Source organism: Aotus nancymaae, unplaced genomic scaffold (assembly GCF_030222135.1).
Source record: "Aotus nancymaae isolate 86718 unplaced genomic scaffold, 86718_ANA_hifiasm-v0.15.2.pri h1tg000053l, whole genome shotgun sequence".
Taxonomy (NCBI): domain Eukaryota; kingdom Metazoa; phylum Chordata; class Mammalia; order Primates; family Aotidae; genus Aotus; species Aotus nancymaae.
In genome coordinates this window covers 24,255,446-24,260,859 of record NW_026988467.1, presented here as the reverse complement: position 1 = coordinate 24,260,859, position 5,414 = coordinate 24,255,446, and the positions used below count along the sequence as shown (strand labels likewise).

General features: G+C 37.2%; 1 non-coding gene across 1 annotated transcript; it reads right to left on the bottom strand.

The window, feature by feature from the left end:
- Positions 1–875: 875 nt before the first annotated feature.
- Positions 876–981, bottom strand: LOC135269530 (U6 spliceosomal RNA). Its single transcript, XR_010337793.1, has one exon. It is a non-coding gene; the product is annotated as a U6 spliceosomal RNA (small nuclear RNA).
- Positions 982–5,414: the final 4,433 nt, after the last annotated feature.

Sequence of the window (5,414 nt, the reverse complement as noted above, 5' to 3'; positions counted from 1 at the left end):
AATATGGTGAAACCCCGTCTCCACTAAAAATGCAAAAATTAACTAGGCATGGTGGCACATGCCTGTAGTCCCAGCTACTCGAGAGGCTGAGGCAGGAGAATCACTTGAACCCAGGAAGCAGAGGTTGCAGTGAGCCTAGACTGCACCATTGCACTCCAGCCTGGGTGACAGAGCAAGATTCTGTCTCAAAAAAATAGATAAATAAAATAAAATAAAAGTAAGAGAACTCTCAGTTCCAGGAAGTCCCACCCACATCCTGAAAAACTAATGAATAATCCACCCCTTGTTCAGCATATGATCAAGAAATAACCATAAAAATAGCCAAGGAGCCGACTTCAGGGCTGCTCTGCCTATGGAGTAGTCATTCTTTTGTTTCTTTACTTCTCTAATAAACTTGCTTTCAGTATAAAAATGAGACTGTTAATTTTGGGGCATCTGTTTTGCCTTCCAGCTGTGCCTGCTTCTTAGGCCCTAGAAACTGCATGCTTTCCTGGCCCTGTTCTCAAAGGGCTCTACTCTGAAGCTAGTCATACAATTAAGAAACTTAAAAACTGGCAAATGAAAAACTCTTAAAACTACTGGATCTTATTCTGTCTGTTCAACTGTATTTATGTGTCCTGTGTGTTGTTTTACTATCAAAACATATGAAAAAGCTCTGATTAATTGGTTTAAAAATAATAAATGTTTAAACATTTTGTCCAAAAAATAACAATTTTAATGCCTTTTAGTTCACATGACTTTAGTAATTTTGGAAAATAAAGACAGTTTTAAAGATTATTGGTAAATTAAAATGTCTTCAATATTTAGACATTTGGTCTAAAAAAGGAAGGTGACATATTAGGTTTGCTAGATGTTTTATTTTTTATTTTTATTTTTTAAATATGGAATGTTCCATGAATTTGTATGTCATCCTTGTATAGGGGCCTGCTAATCTTCTCTGCATCATTCCAATTTTAGTATATGTCCTGCCAGAGCAAGCACTGCTAAATGCTTAAAGGTCATAAATTGCTCCTTTGACTTTTGAAAATTATTCAACTTACCCGCTTTGGAGCCATTAGATTTTAGGTAAGGCCTGGGAACATATGGAGTCAGCCATGCCCCTAGCTATGCTGGAAAAAGTCAAACTTTATTTTCACTTCTGTCTAGTATCCTAGGTTTCACATCTTGTACATAATTTTGTGTGTATGCGTATGATGGAGTTTCGCTCTTGTTGCCCAGGCTGAAATGCAATGGTGCGATCTTGGCTCACTGCAACCTGAACCTCCCAGCTTCAAGCAATTCTCCTGCCTCAGACTCCCGAGTAGCTGGGATTACAGGCATGCCACCATGCCCAGCTATTTTTTTGTATTTTTAGAAGAGAAGGGGTTTCTCCTTATTGATCAAGCTGGTCTCGAACTCCCAACCTCAGGTGATCCACCCAAAGCGCTGAGATCACGGGCATTAGCTACCATGCCCAGCTGTGGTACATAATTAAAATTGCTTACTTACCAGGTTTTTCACCAAAAATAAAAGTTGCTGAGAGTTAACATTGTAACACATGTAATCAAGACTACTGAAGAAACAGTTTTGCATGCAAGGTGTATAAAGAAAGTAGAATATGTTTCTGGTAAAAAATTATAAGAAGACATGGGAATGTGGGGTTTTTGGGTCTGGTTTAGAGGATTAAAGGATTGTTTCATGTTAGGTAGGATAAAGCTGAAGCTTTGACCAAGTTTTGGAAGGTTTGTGAAAGATTAATCCGTAAAAATTCTGTGTGTGCACTGAGGTCTGTGGGAGTGGCAGACTAGGGGAAGGACAGTGGCGGGTAGGGAGTTGGGGAGGGATAACATGGGGAGAAATGCCAGATATAGGTGGAGGGGATGGAGGCAGCAAACCACATTGCCATGTATGTACCTATGCAATAATCCAGCATGTTTTTCACATGTACCCCAGAACCTAAAATGCAATAAAATATATATATTATTTTTAAAAAATTCTGTGTGTGAACCTATTGGTTAAAGTTAAAGGGATATTACTCAATTATTCAGTATTTTCATAAATCAAACATCGGAATAAAAGCACAACAGGGTTTTCTTACACTGCTTTTTAACAGAAAATTATAAAGGATTATAAAAGGTTTATGAGAATCTTAACTTATGGTCAAACTGATTAAGATTGGATAGATTTGTCTATAAGGCTTTATTTAAAATTGGGTTTGATAATAATCATATACTAATGCAAAGGTGAAATTTGGCTTTCTCTCTTGAACAGGATTTTTTTTTTTTTTTTTGAGATGGAATTTCACTCTGTTCCTAGGCTGGAGTGCAGTGGTGTGATCTCGGCTCACTGCAACTTCTGCCTCCTCAGTTCAAGCGATTCTCCTGCCTTAGCCTCCTGAGTAGCTGGGACTACAGGCACATGCCGCCACTCCCAGCTTATTTTTTGTATTTGTAGTAAAGATAGGGTTTCACTGTGTTGCCCAGGCTGATCACAAACTCCTGAGCTCAGGCAATCCACCCACCTTACCCTCCCAAAGTGCTGGGATTACAGGCATGAGCCACTTTGCCTCGCCTGAACAGGATTTTTATGGAATATTGAAAAAAATGAAAGATTTTGTTTGTCTTTTAAATAAACTACAAGAAAAAGAAGGGAGATAAAATAGATTATTTGGAAAGCTAAGTCTTTCCTCTAGCAATGAGTAAAGGTTTTCAACTTTTAAAAATCTTTGAGTTATCATTTTGGCTAAATGCATGGCTTATGGTGACCTGAAATTGTATTTTATCAGAATTTTAAACTTTTGATATTTGACAAACTCCAAAATCAAATTCTAAATTATATATTTTGGTGATCAGGTTAATCCTTTAGATATTAGGTCCCCCTAAAGTCCAAAAATGACATACTTGGCTTATTTGGTATACTAAAATTATACAGGAAGCATTGTCAAATATGAAACGGTGTTTGGCTTTCTTTGAGCTTTATTTGTATAAATATGATGTTGGTATGTGTTCCAAAATTATGGAAAACCCCTTTAATTCTGATAATACATATTGTACATTATCAGTAATAATTATAATCGTTAAATACAATTGTTGTATGCCACAGAAGTAACCCAAATTCCTAGTTAATTATGTCTTTAACCATGACTACCCTAAGACTTTGTCATCCACAGACAATTGTCTTGTTTTGATTCTCTTTAAAGGATGGTTTATAATCAGCTATAGGACTGACAAGTACTCTTAAATGCAGCTCTCTGATAACTTTGGAAAGTATGCCTTTAAAATAGAGAGAAGGAACTTAGAAGACTTTCTTGGAAAACTAATGTGATTATAAATATTAAGCAAAAGAGGAATTAATTACATAGACTAAACTAATAGAAGACCAAAATTATCTTTTTATGATGTTTCACTTAACATGTTGCTCATTCTTTCTGCTTTGTTTTACAGAGTCAAGACAACTTTTCTTTGGAGCTTTCAACAATTGAGTAAAGTATACTCCTATGAGCAAAATTTTGAGCATCTTTCTGTCTACCTGATTTTACCAGAATTTGGAAACTATTTGTGAGTATTCTTAACTTAGAGCAACATAGTTATTTGCATAAGTACAATAAGAATCTGTTTTCTTTTATAAAAGGACACAATTGGAGACAGATTATTTTACCAAGGCTTTGACTGGGATGGTGTGCTTTCAGATACAGACAGCTTTAAAGAATCAAAGCCGACTTACAGAGCCAAAAAAAAAAAAAAAAAGTCACTTGAGAAAACTAGCCTCATACCTTGTCTATGCAATGCCTGTACAGGGTTCCTGATCTATAGTAAGTAAAGAATGTCACTTTCTGACAAGTCCAGGAGCCCCGGAGACCTGGAGAGGAATTAACTCAACTCCTACAGGTATTTTCAGGCATAGACAGATAAATCCATGGCTGGTCTCAAGGCTTTAAAAAGTCTTGAGATTACTTATGGAATAAAGTTCCATCAAAGCCAATTTTCAAAGAAGCCTATATGGCAAATAATTATTCTTACTTCACTTCATATAATCAGGCCAAGTATAACAAGACTAAAGCTTATTTTGCAAACAAATCAGTCCTACCTTGACTTGTTTTAATGAAAATGGGGACTGGAGAGAAAAAATTTATGTTTCAAAAACTATTATACATCTGTTATTAGATTCTAATCTCATCTTTGTTTTTCAGGTTTTTTTCCTGAAATTTAGATTGACCCTGCTTATTCCTGTAAATCAATCAGTGATCTCTGGCTGCTGCTCAAAAGAAAAGAGAGATAGGTACTGTAAAAATCTAGATCAGTATTCTAATTCTGGGCATGTATTGGAATTGGCTAGCAACCCCATAACAACTTGGTTCCAACAATAGCCAAGTTCATTAAAAGCCTTCTCATTCAGTTTACTGGGATAATTTTACTTATTTGCTTTACTGCTGTGGAATATGTTGCTGTTGTACTTTTCGTGTAGAAATGCAAAATAAGCCTACTCAACATTTTCTTAAATTGAACATTTATTAATATTCCACATAGCACCTTTTGTCAGAGCAGAAGCTGATATCTGGAAGAGTTATGAATGGCCTTCACCATAACTGACTGAGCTCCTTTCTACCCTGCATACAAGAGACCCTAATAATTAGGCAAAAATATTATCACCCCTTTTCAGCCTGAAGAAGTTAGAGAGGATAGATCTACAACCCTTAGACACTTAAGGGTCCCCTCATAAAAGTCAGGGGGAATATGTCAGAGATGTTCAAACAAGAGCAATTCCATCTTGAATAGGGGCTAGGTGAAATAAGGGTGGGACCTGCTGGGCTGCTTTCCCAGGAGGTTTGGCATTCTTAGTCACAGGATGAGACAGGAGGTCAACACTAGATACAGGTCACAAAGACCCCACTGATCCCACTGATAAAACAGGATGCAGGAAAGAAGCTGGCCAAAACCTTCCAAAACCAAGATGGCAACGAAAGTGACCTCTGGTCATCCTCACTGTTCATTATATGTTCATTTTAATGCATTAGCATGCTAAAAGACACTCCCACCGGTGCCATAGCAGTTTACAAATGCCATGTCAATGTTGGGAAGTTACCCTATATGGTCTAAAAGGAAGAGGAACCCTTAGTTCTCATCCCCACCCCTTTCCCAGAAAACTAATGAATAACCCACCCCTTGTTTACCATATAATCAAGAAATAACCATAGAAACAGCCACCCAGTGGCCCTCAGGGCTGCTCTGTTTATGGAGTAGCCATTCTTTTGTTTCTTCTTAACAAACTTGCTTTCACTTTACTCTATGGACTTTCCCTAAATTCTTTCCTGCATAAGATCCAACAAGAACCCTCTCAGGGTCTGGATCAAGACCACTTTCTGGTAACACTATCTCCAGGTAGATATGTCAGAATTGAATCAGAAGACACCCAGCTGGTGACTGCTGCTTGGTGTA